The sequence below is a fragment of the Chelonia mydas genome, chromosome 6 (assembly GCF_015237465.2).
Source record: "Chelonia mydas isolate rCheMyd1 chromosome 6, rCheMyd1.pri.v2, whole genome shotgun sequence".
NCBI lineage: Eukaryota > Metazoa > Chordata > Testudines > Cheloniidae > Chelonia > Chelonia mydas.
In genome coordinates, this window is record NC_051246.2 from 60,518,165 (window position 1) to 60,531,616 (window position 13,452).

The 13,452-nt window shown below is 41.0% G+C and overlaps 1 protein-coding gene across 16 annotated transcripts in view; it reads right to left on the bottom strand.

The window, feature by feature from the left end:
• PHF21A (PHD finger protein 21A) overlaps positions 1 to 13,452 on the bottom strand; it is a 239,400-nt gene that overhangs the window by 208,057 nt on the left and 17,891 nt on the right. For 3 of the 16 annotated variants that reach the window (XM_043549981.1, XM_043549983.1, XM_037900137.2), the window contains exon 2: positions 13,159 to 13,261. The exons of the other annotated variants lie outside the window; for them this stretch is intronic. The gene's annotated coding sequence lies outside the window, so the exon portion shown is untranslated. The remainder of the gene's footprint in view (positions 1 to 13,158; positions 13,262 to 13,452) is intronic. 16 annotated transcript variants of the gene reach the window in all.

Sequence of the window (13,452 nt, forward strand, 5' to 3'; positions counted from 1 at the left end):
AAATATGCTGTGCATATAGATTATACAAAGGAAATAAACACCACAACAAAGGTGTTCATGGATTTTTAGTTTTATGGACTGATTAATTATTACACAATGCCTAGACGCATCAACGTTTTTTATAAGAACACAGTCTGGATTTTTATTTTTTTAAATGTACATAAAAGTCAAATGAATAAAATGAGGTAAAACAATAGTTTCAAACTTTGAGCAAAAATAGGGTGATTAAATTTAACTCCCCCTCTCCCAAAAATAATTTAAAAAGCATGGGTAAGAGTGGGTTTTATTATATTCTCAGAACTGCTGCAGTGAAGACAAATTCAACCACTTGCATTTAGCATGCATGCTGCACACACTCCATGTACGTCACAGAGAACATACTTGCTGAGCTATCTGCATTCCTAAGGCCTCCAACATAACTGCCACTAGGCCTCAGTGAGTCAAGTAGGCTCTCTCTGCATTTGACCCTGTTCCAGATAATCTGTGCGCCATCCCTGCTAATGATTTTCCTTTAAATTTAGGGATACCAGGCCATCAGCTTTTTGTCTGCTTTTTTTTTTTTAAGCCCTTCAGTCTCTTCATTTAAAAAGAAAAACTCAATTTATTGCACAACATTTTGGCCCTATTTTTTCCTTTGATCGGTTTTCCTTCTCTCTTATAGCAGCTTTCCTCCAGCTAGTATACCACCAATGGCTGCCTCTTTCGCTTGTTAAATACAATTAGACTTACTCTGCCAGACTGTGTTATTGCTTTCATGGCAGCCCTGAGAGGTTAAGGGGGCAGCGCTGTTACAGCTCCTTCCTGTTGTACCCTGTGAGCAAGTGATTATCCCCCACTTGCTTTAAGATACATTCTAAAAGTATGGCGCAGGGTCAAAAATCATCCCCCTTCCTGAGGTTTGATTTTATTAAACTATCAATAAGACAAAGCCCTAAAATGAGCCGCTCCCAGGGTTCCTCTCTTCCTCAGACCTAGGATCTCTCTTTCATAGTAGCCCAGTTCTGAAGCATGCCTCCTCCCTTTTTATTCTCTCCAGCTAGAAGGCTATCCCACATGGCTTAATATTGTTGGTCTGACTGCAACATCTGCTAACTTCAGCTCTTGTCTTCAGGACAAACAAAAGACCCATTGTAGTCCAGTAGGCATTTTGTCCACACAGTCACAGGTCTTATTCCTGCGTTCACCCAGGAATGAAGCAATGAGGTTGAGTGCCAATACACATTTTCTAATAGCTCTGCTCTGAATGGAATGCTGGGTACAGTGCAAGCTATAACAGTGAGTCTCAAGAGATTGCCCAGGGACTGTGTGTCAGCATACAGAATGGAAGGCTAAGGACTAGGAGAAGCCTTAGAATTTCATGGAGGATAGGTCCATCAATGGATATTAGCCAAGATGGTCAAGGATGCAAGCCCATGCTCTGGGTGTGCCTAAGCCTCTGACTGCCAGATGCTGGTACCAGATGACAGGGAATCAATCACTTGATGATTGCTCTGTTCATTCCCTTTGAAGCCTCTGGCATTGGCCACTGTCGGAAGACACGATACTGGACTCGATGGATCATCAGTCTGACCCAGTATGACCATTCTTATGTTCAAGTCTCCAGGCTAAAGGAGATTAGATACATTCTGGAGATCAAAGAAGCAGCTGTCTTCACACACACTTTTCCTTCCTTCCTTCCAGGTTTATATTTTTTAAATGTGAATAAAAATCCAATGAATAAAATCTAGACAAACTTTGAGCTAAGTAGGGGAATGAAACTGAGCCACCACCACCCCCAAAAACAGTGTAAGTGAGAATGAGTTTTATTACCTCCTCAGAACTGCTACACAGAAGATATCAAATACTCACTTGTTTTTTGTATGTATACAATGGCAACGACCTTCCCTTAGTGATTCTGCTAAGGAAGGGTGGCCTTAATGATTTCCCAGAGAATGCATTGAATCAGCACACAACTTGATCTCCCCAGCCACCACCACCCACTTTTACTACTAATATTAAACATTTGAACTGTGATAGCATCTACAGGCTCCAATCAGAATAGAAGCCTCATCATGCTGGATACTGTACAAAGCAGGTTAAAAGACAGAAGCCACAAAGAGCTCACAATCCAAGACAAATGACATTTGAAGCATGGAAAAAAATGGAACAGTCAATTATATAAAATCTTGTATATACATTGTGAAGTCCTGCCATCTATTACTATGGAGAGCTGGTATTCTCCTTTGAACTCCTACCACACCTTCCTCATTAAATATGGTCCTTTTCTTGAATTTAAATTTGCTAACAACTTGAGCAGCTTCTTCCCTCTTCATTTTCTGAAAACAGGTGTTTTCTAGAGATCAGAATTCCAAGGCCTATCCCAATCCCTGACCTTCCAAGATCTGCTTGCCCTAGCTAAGAGAGAAATGAAGGAGAAGGAGGAAGAGACCACTCCCCTAGCAGCCTTTCCTGGCTCAAGAGATGTATGCACTAGCAAGAGTGAATCAAGTCTGAAATCTACAGATGTGATTGCCTTAGTTATATATAGCTCTAAAACTGACTTATCAGTAAAACTTAATAGCACTAAAACTGACTTCTGAGGATAGCCATCCTTATCACCATTTTAAAAAGGGGCAATATCATGGTTAGCGGCCCCCAAAATTAACCTATCATTAAGATGTGCAATTTTCAGTATCACATGAGATTTGAGAAAAAAATCAGAAAGGGATTAAACAATTCAAATCTCAGCTGGGCTACTCAAACAAAACGGCGGGTGTTGGTTTTATGGTGGGTGGCACTAGCATATATGCATATTATGCCAATCCTTCACCCACCTACAAGTTCCAGTATTGTGGATAAGTTTCAACACCCTGCTTGTCCATTCCTAAAAGGGAGGGAACATAGACAAAAGAATCTAGGAGTCAAGAGTCCTGGATATCACCGGTTTGTGATTAACTCACTGTATAAACTTGGGCAAAAAATCACTTAAGTGCCTCATTTTCTCCAACTATAAAATGGAGATAATGGTGCTTCCTTAAATTTACAGGGGTTCTGCATAGATGAATTCTATTCAAACATCTTAAAGAACTTTGCAAACGTGAATAAAAGTATTTCATTAACCCCTGAAATAGTCTGTCCAGGTCAGGACAGAAAGCTCCAAGAGGATTTAAAACAAAAAAACAACCAACTTTGGCTTATCAGACACTAAAGATAAAATAAAAAGTAACTTCAGACTGCCACTCAATAGTGTCTGAAATATCAGTCCTACTCTTGCAAAGTCAGAATGAAAGTTCTAATACAAACCCTTTGTATGAGAGCAACTTTTATAAATTGAAAACTTCTGGCAGTCAACTGGTTCCTACTGCAGTTACACAGTTTACTAGAAACTGTTCAAATTCCACAAAAGATGAATATTAATGTACAGGAAACATATATTCACAACTTGCCAAACATTAAAAATATGCATTCACACAAACTTAAGTACATATACTGATCAAACAACTAGTTTGAACTATAATTTAGTGTGAAAATATATATTAACAGATTATTAAATGAACAAAAGTCAGGAAATTCTAAATAATCTGAACCACTGACATGTAAAAATCTATACTACATGGTGTGAAATTTTACACCAAAATATATATGCATAAAATGACCAGCTTATGATTGCTATGAAAATGATAACTTTGAATTTTCTGGACTGTACACTCTACTTGCTTTTTTTAGGGAGCAAGGAAATGTCACAAGATGAAAGATGATAAAAGTTTCAAACACCCTGCGTATTGTGCAGTCTAAGAGTGCTTAAATGGCATGATGCCCTAACAGGTCCTGTCATCTTGAGGGTAGCAGTCCACAAAGAGCCAAGCTAAGTCAGTGCCAGGAGGTGTAAAGTACACCCGCCTGCACCAGATAAACCTGTTATATCCTGAGTGATTCATCCTTTCAGTAACTGCAGCCCAGAAGTAATTTTTTTCCCTAAAAATTATAAGCACCCAAAAAACAAGACATTTATAATGAAAGTGCTACCTCAACCATAAGGAGAGGTTACCTATCAGTAAACTTGTTTTTCAGGAGTGTCATCTCTACATATTATAGGATTGGTGTCTCCTGGCCTTGACCTGGCTGCTCGCCCCTCCCCAACCACCCTTTAGTTGCTTCCCTAAATCTGAGAGTCTTGACTGGAGTCTCCAAAGTGGAGAAGGTGGGCAGGGAATATGAATATGCAGAGGCCTCACTGAAGAGCAGTTAATGGTAAATAACCTCTCTCCTCTGCATGTTCCCATTTGTGGGAGAGGAGTGAGCAGTACAACCCCCTCAGAAGGTGGGCTGAGGCATTCTATGTAAACACTACGCAAAACCACCAGACAAGCAACAGCTCTTTACCTGTGATCCAGAGAGCATTAGAAGTGATCACAAATTCGCTCTCCCAGATGACCTCAATGGGGGGACAAAATGTTGCTTCAAACACAGAGCTTCAAGCACACATCTATACAAATCTATGAAAAATACAATAAGGAAGCATGCAATGGCTGCTAACTTCAGATTAGTTGAATACCTTCTGATACCTTCAAGTAAATTAACATCTTCCAAGACATAACAAGGGTGTAAAAAAGACTTGGGGAAACAGAGACTGGATAATGGTCTGTACAGAATGGAAAAGGAAACTGGAAGTGGGGATGAGATCATTGACCAAATCACATTTGCCATATGAACTACAGTTTATAGAGGACTGGTCACTTGGCCTGTATCGCACTATGTCTGTGGTCTGTAGCAATGGCTATGAGGAATGCCATCTTCCTAGGTGCATGGTATAAAGCAGCAGATCTCAACAAGAGGTCCGAGGGGCCCTGGGGGGGCCGCAAGCAGGTTTCAGGGGGTCTTCCAAAATAAACCAGAGAGCAGGGCCGGCGGTAGATTCACTGGTGCCCAGGGCAGAAAGCCTAAGCCTGAGCCCCACCACCCAGGGCTGAAGCGAGCAACTTAGCTTCACGAGGTCCGCTGCTGTGTGGGGCCCCAGGCAATTGCCATTCTTAGTACTAATGCCAGCCCTGATTTTTAATCTACTGGATATGCAGAAAAACAGTTGTGGCAAAGGCAGGCCTTGGAATTTTTATAGCATGTTGGGGGGGAGGGGAGGGGGGCTCAGAAAGAAAAAGGTTGAGAACCTCTTGTATAAAGCAATGGTTCTAAAAACTACAGGGCGGGCCTCCCAAGGGAGGCACAGGAATATATCAAGGAAGCCACAAGCTGTACTTTAAATAAAAAAAAAAAAAAAAAAAAAGAGTTCTGGGCTGTCAGCCCCCGCGGCTCCTGGAGAATGGGCATGGGGCTCCTGAAGAAGGGCCATGCACATTCAGGAAGCAGGGATAAAGGGGACAGCTGGAGCCCCGCCACCCCAGCGCTGACAGCTGGAGCTCCACGGTCCAGACTCAGGCTCTCCTCCCCGCCCTGCCCATCCCTTACCATGAGGCAGCTCAGACTCAGGCGCTCCTCTCCCCTCCCCCCAATCCCAAGGGTGGCAGCAGCAGCGCAGAAGTAAGGGTGGCAATGAGGCGCAAAGTCCGCTCTGAAAAGCGAGCTTGACAAGTATCACTTTTCATATTGCCTCCCTTCTGTGCTGCTGCTGGCGAGGCGCTGCCTTCAGAGGTGGGCACCGGGCCAGCAGTTGCTGCCCTCTGCTTTGCCTTCAGAGCTGGGTGGTGGTACATGTACTTGGGGAGGGAGGCATAAGTGACAACAGACAGAAAAAGGGGGGGGGGGGGACTCGATCAAATAAATTTGAGAACCCTGGTATTAAAGGACACTGACAAACAGCAGACCAAAAGTCCCAAGGGTGTTGTGACACAAGACTCCCACCCCAAAGCAAAAGAGAAATGTGCATTGGAATGAACATCCCCTGAGAAGCTGAATGCATACACCCACCTTGTGGTGTCCACAGCACAGCCAAGTGTATCGCTAAGAAGAAATACTGTTTCCTTTGAAGCAGCCATCAAGGCAAAGCAATTAACCTCACGCATCCCTCTGGGATGCAACCTTTCCATAAACTAGGTTATTTTAAGGTGAGTAAAGACTTTTCTCTGAGCATGTGAAGGAAGAAGCTGAAATCACAATCCACAACGCCTGGTAGGATCTCAAAACAGTTCTTAATGTTCAAAGTATAATAGACTGCAACATTAAAAGAGGTTTGTTTGGTCAAAAGTTCCTCCTTTTCAATAGGATCCATTAGACTTCCAAAAAACATACCTTTATTCAGGCTATCACCCAGTTGTACTGTTACGGAATCTATTTGTGGACCAGTTTAGATATAGCCATGAATGCCCTGAGGTTCGAGACAGATGAGGTCAGGATAGCAGGGTGTTTTTTTTTTAGTGGGTTGGGGGGGGGGGGGGGGTTAAAGTTTGCTGCTTAAAAGGAAGAATCTCATGGATGTTTGTGGATAGTTGGACTAATAGTAGGCTGGAGTTTGTCACTTTAAAAGGCAATATAACATGTATGTCACCTTATAGGAACCATTTCTTGTGCTGTGGGGGCCGATGAATAGCACTACAGGGCACTAATTTCTTGGCATTGTCGGTGTCAGTCTTGGTTAAGAATTACAAAATTACAAATTAAGTGCTTTCCCATCGGGCACTGTTGCTACCTGAATAATCAGGCTCAATAAAAAACAAACAAACAAAAAAAAAACTTCCAAGGCACTTGCACCTGAAACAGATAGTCTGCTACACCCAAATGGAGGGTACAAATCCAAGGTCTTCCTGGTACTGCAGCAGAACTGATTCCCGAACTGAAGCATTGGAGATATGGCATCAGAAGGCTCAATCAGATCTGAACCGAGACCTTCAGTGGCAAGGCAGAGTGGTCCAAGGAGTGGCTGCCAAAACGAATTTTTATTTTAAAAGGTGTTGTTCCCTGAAAGCTAAGGGGACATTACTGTGCAGTCAATTGCACATAAAAAGGAGAAGCATGCTGGTTCGCTGAATCTGTGTCAGTGAATGATAAAGGACCAGAATCTGGGAAAGCTCTTTACAGCTCATCTTCAGAAAGAAAATACTAACACTGGTGTTTAGAATCTAGGTGCCTCCAGGCAATAATGGCATTTGATAGTTAAAAAGTCAGAGCATCAGCACCAGAAGAGAAGTCTGTCATTTTTAGAGCCACTATATAGTGCAACAATGAGTGAGACCCAGTAGATACTGAAGCCACTTCAATCTGGGTCTTGGGACAGTTTCCAAGGTTTCAGTGCCAAGTTGTCTCAGAGCTCAGAAAACCTAGTTGAAAGGTTTCAGAGCCAACATAGGCCATTCCAGGTCCTGCTCAGGACCCCAGACTGAAAACATGAACAGCTCTACTGATTTCATCTGGAGGACTCCAACAAAAGGAATGCCTAGAGGTCCACTCAACTATCTCTGTAGGGCCTAGAAGTAAACCATCAGTAGACACCACTGCTGAGTAGTGTATATGTGAAACTAAACGTCTGATGCTGAAAAGACTCCAGAATAGGAGACCCAGATTTAAGAATGCTGACTCAGTAGAACCCCAGAGAATCAGGGGACTATGGTGCCATCTATAAAAACCAATAGTCAATGATGCCAGGTTCTCAGCACCAGACTCAGTCAATCTAGAAAGGTCTGGGGACCTATAAGACACTTATGCTAGATGTAGAACCTCCATGTGTGAAATTCTCCTGAACCTATAGCACTGTATCCTCAGCACTGGACTGCTAAGCATAGAGTTGATGGAAAAAAATCAAAGGTGCGGGTCTTTCAGCACCTTGACATTCACACACCTTTAGTAAAGAGCATTACAGGGACAGTCCCTGGCGTTGGCGCTGGACCAGGTTGACCTGGATAAACCCAAGGACCTGAGTATTTCTGTTAATGGGCACCAAACCACACTGAAAAATGGTTTATCCAAGATAACAGTGCTGGATATTTGGCTCTGAACTACATTGAACAAGATGGATCCAAAGATCCTACTGTCATGTGAGTTGGGTAAAGAATCACCTCAACTAGTGGTTTTCCAAATTCACTGGTAGAACCAGGGATCTGAGTGACACTTATACTGTGCACTGATCCACCAGAGTCTATTGTGACAGATGCAGATGACCCAGAATGCTGCGTGGACATTACATGGGCAAGAACCACTTGATGAAGTGGTTAGAGAGTCCATGGTATTATACCCTAGGCACTGGATTCTTACAACCTGGGGATCTTAGTGCCACTTCTAGTGGACAAACCATTTCTGGCTCACTAGTCGACAGCATGAGGACCTGGACACCAAATAACATCATCCTGGAAGGATCCTGGGACCTCAGTAACATGTGAACTATACCAGAACTTCAGCACTGGTCTCAGTCAACTGGTTAAGACCAGGGACCTAGTCAATGCTTAAGCACAGCACAGAGACACTTGGACTAGCAGATCTTCATAGATGATCCTGGACTTACACATTGCCAGACTTAGTCCACTGGACCTGAGGAGCTTCCCTCATCAATAGGAGGATATGAGGCAGCCCTCCTGCTCCATGCAGGTCCAGAAATGCTTGTACCCAACAGATCCCATTTTTTCTTTGTTCTTTTAAATTAAACTTAAAAACTAAAACTAAACAGCCCTGAAAGGGCAGAAGAAAAGGAAAGATCAACAAAGTAAGCATCAAGAATACTGCATGCAATATGAGCTTCCTCCACCTTTGGCTGTTAAGAAGGAACTGAAGGGCAGTTGGGGCCCCTTTTACACCCTCTGAATCCTCCACAAAGGGAAGAGGAGAGAAGACACCCAATGGACACTTATCAAGAATATTCCACAGCTCAACCCCAGGAACCATCAATCCTATAAGTGGAAATACACAGATGTCACGAGAAGAAGAAACACAGTACTACTACAGTGATTACTGTAATACAGACTGAATTTATACTATTTGTGTAAGTTCTCAGCTCTTGAAAAGGACATTCAGGAAAAGTGCTAACGTTAAGCTGTGTAGATGTATGCAACACATACAAAACCGTAACTGCAACGCAACTCAGGCGTCAGCCGTTTACAATACATTAAGAACATATACCACGAATGGCCAAACCACAGCTCATGAGCCGCACTCAGCTCTTTTACAGTTAAAGTGCGGCTCACAGAGCCCCCTCACATCCCCCGCCATTCTCCACCTACCAGACTGGTGGGGGGAGGCTCAGGGCTCCTGCCCTGCAATGGGGTGGTGGGGCTAGGGGCTTCTGCCCGGAGGTGGAGCGGTGTCTCAGGACTTCAGCTCCACAGGATGCGTCTGCTGGGGCTTCAGCAGGATGGAGGGCTGAAGCCCGGAGCCTGGGCAGGAGCCTCCCATGGGACCGAAGCCCTGAGGGCCCCCCCCACCAAGGCTGAAGCTCCGAGACCCACCCTCCCTGCAGGGCGGAAGCCCCAAGCCCTGGCAGGTGCATCCCAGCTCTTGAACTTCTGAAGAATGTCATATGCAGCTCGGAGGGTCAGTAAGTTTGGCCACCCCGACATATATTCATAGCTGTATGACACAATGCATCACTAAAGCATTGCAGTTGGTATTCTCTCAGTCTGTGAAGAAACTGCAAGTGTAACAATTTCAACAGAACTACAGTAGAATCTCAGAGTATTGAACACCAGAGTTACAAACTGACCAATCAACCATACACATCATTTGGAACTGGAAGTACGCAATCAGGCAGCAGCAAAGACCCAAAAAAGGCAAATAAAGTACAGAACTGTGTTAAATGTAAACTACTAAATAAAGGGAACATTTAAAACAAAAGAAGATTTGACAGGAAAGGAAACTATTTCTGTGCTTGTTTAATTTAAATTAAGATGGTTAAAAGCAGCATTTTTCTTCTGCACAGTAAAGTTTCAAACTTGTATTAAATCAAGTTCAGTTGTAAACTTTTGAAAGAACAACTATAGCGTTTTATTCAGTTACGAACAACTTCCATTCCCTAGGTGTTCACAACTCGGAGTTTCTACTGTATTACAACTCCAGGAACAATGAAACTACCACACAGGATTTAAACTAGTTGGTCCATCTGATCCAATATCCCTTGTCTGACAGTGGTCAACATAAAATTCTTCAAAAAGCATAAACGTTCCCCCACACAAAAAAATTACTCACAAACATGCCCATAGTTATAATGTCTTCCAACCCAAGCACTGGTTGCCTTATGTCATGAAGCATATGGGTTTACATCCCTTAAAATTTTTATCTGGTATAACTGAGAATATTCTTGCTATTCAGGTTATCTAAGCCTCGCTTGAATCTTATTAAGTTCCTTGCCTCAATAATATTGTGGCAGGGAGTTTCACAGATTAATTACTGATTGTATAAAATTATTTTCTTTTACTAACTTTAAATTTGTTACCTTTCAATTTCAACTGGTGTGCCTTTGTTCTTGTACCACGAAGGAGGATAACATAAGTATACCTGATTTACCATCTTTGTCCCATTCATTGTTTTATAAAACTGTATCATGCCCACCATAAGAGAAAATTTTCTCAAAAATTTATATGCCAAGTAGGGCTGTCAAGTGATTAAAAAATATGTATCGTGATTAATCACACTGTTAATAAGAGAATGCCATTCATTTAAATAATTTTGGATGTTTTCTACATTTTCAAATATATTGATTTCAATTATAAACACAGAATACAAAGTGTACAGTGCTCACTTTGTATTTATTTTATTATAAATATTTGCACTGTACAAAATAAAAGAAATCGTATTTTTCAATGTACCTACTACATGTAATGTAGTGCAATCACTTTATCATGAAAGTTAATTCTACATTTGTAAGTTCATGTACAATAAAAACCTGCATTCAAAAATAAAACTATGTAAAACTTTAGAGCCTACAAGTCCTTGTTCAGCCAATCGCTCAGACAAAACAAGTTCGTTTACGTTTTCAGAAGATAATGCTACCTGCTTCTTGTTTACAATGTCACCTGAAAGCGAGAACAGGCGTTCGCATGGCACTGTTGTAGCCGGTGTCACAAGATATTTACATGCCCGATGCGCTAAAGATTCATGTGTCCTTTCATGCTTCAGGCACCCTTTCTGAGGACATGCGTCCATGCTGATGATGGGTTCTGCTCGCTAATGACCGAAAACAGTGCGGACTGACACATGTTCATTTTCATCATCTGAGTCAGATGCCACCAGCAGAAGGCTGATTTTCTTTTTTTTAATAGTTTGGGTTCTGCAGATTCTGCATCAGAGTGTTGCTCTTTTAAGACTTCTAAAAAGCATGCTCCACACCTGATCCCTCTCAGATTTTGGGAGACACTTCAGATTCTTAAATTTTGGGTCGAGTGTTGTAGCTTATCTTTAGAAAGTTCACATTGGTATCTTCTTTACATTTTGTCAAATTTGCAGTGAAAGTGTTCTTAAAATGAACATGTGCTGGGTCATCATTGAGACTGCTATAACATGAAATATATGGCAGAATACAGGTAAAACAGAACGGGAGACATAGAATTCTCCCCCAAGGAGTTCAGTCACTAATTTAATTAACCCACTTTTTTTTAAATGAGTGTCATCAGCATGGAAACATATCCTCTGGAACAATGGCTGAAGCATGAAGAGGCATATGAATGTTTAGCGCAGGGGGCATATAAATATATTGCCATGCCAGCTACAAAAAGCCATGCAACTGCCTGTTCTCACTTTCAGGTGACATTGTAAACAACAAGTTGGCAGCATTATCTCCATAAATGTAAACAAACTTGTTTCTCTTAGTGGTTGGCTGAACAAGAAGTAGGACTGAGTGGACTTGTAGGCACTAAAGTTTTATATTGTTTTTTTTGAGTGCAATTGTGTAACAAAAAACCCTACATTTGTAAGTTGCACTTTTATGATAAAGACATTGCACTACAGTACTTGTATGAGGTGAATTGAAAAATACTATTTCTTTTATCATTTTTACAGTGCAAGTATTTGTAATCAAAAATAATGTAAAAAGTAAGCACTGTACACTTTGTATTCTGCACTGTAACTGAAATAGAGATTTGAAAATGAAGAAAAACATCCACAAATATTCAATAAATTTCAGTTAGTATTCTATTGTTTAACAGTGCGATTAATTGCGATTATTTTTTTGAGCTTATCCCGTGAGTTAACTGCGATTAATCGACAGCCCTAATGCCAAGTAATCATCAGAAAGAGGCAAAACCACAAACTGACACCCTATATTATAGGTATACTATGTATGTGTCTACATCATCCAATACGGGCACATATACAATATGGCAGTTGCCTTTCTCAGATGGACATACTAAACACTATGTAACACATTTTGATATATTATATTCTGTACACTAAAACTCAGTTTAAAAGGAATTAAACTTCAAGTGTAACAGCACCCAGCCCTACTCCCTAGCACGAACCCTAAAAAAGGCATAAAATTATGGGACAACTCTTCACCATACTCTAATGCTCATGCAAACTATTTCCACTTAGAGTAACAGACTCACATCCCAGGGAACTTTCTTCTTCCTCCAACTGATAAACAAACACTACATACAACAAACTAATTTCCTCTCACAGTATAATACAAAACCTTATTTACAATCTTATGCTAGCCCTATAATCACATAACACACTGCACATTTTAATCTGTACACACCAACTATTTGCTGATAATATCAAGGTCATAATGAAAGTGTTGTATTATTCTGTGATAGAAGTCGATATATTGTGTATACTGTTTCCCTATCAATCTAATGTTCTTTGGGGCAGGGGCCATCTTTTTGTTCTGTGTTTGTACGACACTAAGCACTGGGGTCCTGGTCCATGACTAGTATCCAGAGATATAGTAATACAAATTACAACATAATGTGCAAAAATATATTTTTCATTTTTAGTTGACTCTGTGCATCTTTCATCTTGACTTTTGCTCTAACAAGTTATTTAAAAATACATTTATCCCAATTCAATTACTGCACATCGTCCAACCAGTACAATGAACAAAATGAGAACTAATAGCATATGATCATGTAATTAAAGATCATAATTCATACTCCCAAGGGAGAAGAGTTAAGATTGTACATGGAATTATAGCTTTGCCATTTCTTGACTTGGTAAAGTGAAGCATTCAGAAGTTCTCAATGTAGCTTTTTTATATGGCAGAGAATAAGGCTAACTTTATTAAGTGTATCATAAACAAAGCAGGACACTTACTACACACTGCCTCATTCAGTGCTCATCTTGTCAGATATGTTGTGATGATGTCAAGCTTTATTCAGAAATTAGAAAGCGAAAACCCTTCACTTTAATTCTGCCCCTAAAACAATAAAAATAAAATTAAAAAACTCTGTCCCCTTGTGTATACACACAGATATGTACTCCTGTAATTGAATACTGTGAAAAGTACATAGTAAACTATGCTTCAAACTACCTAGTAGATAAAACACAGAATAATAGGGAAGACTCACTGACACAGTCCATCTGATTGTGAAATTAAATTAGCTTTAT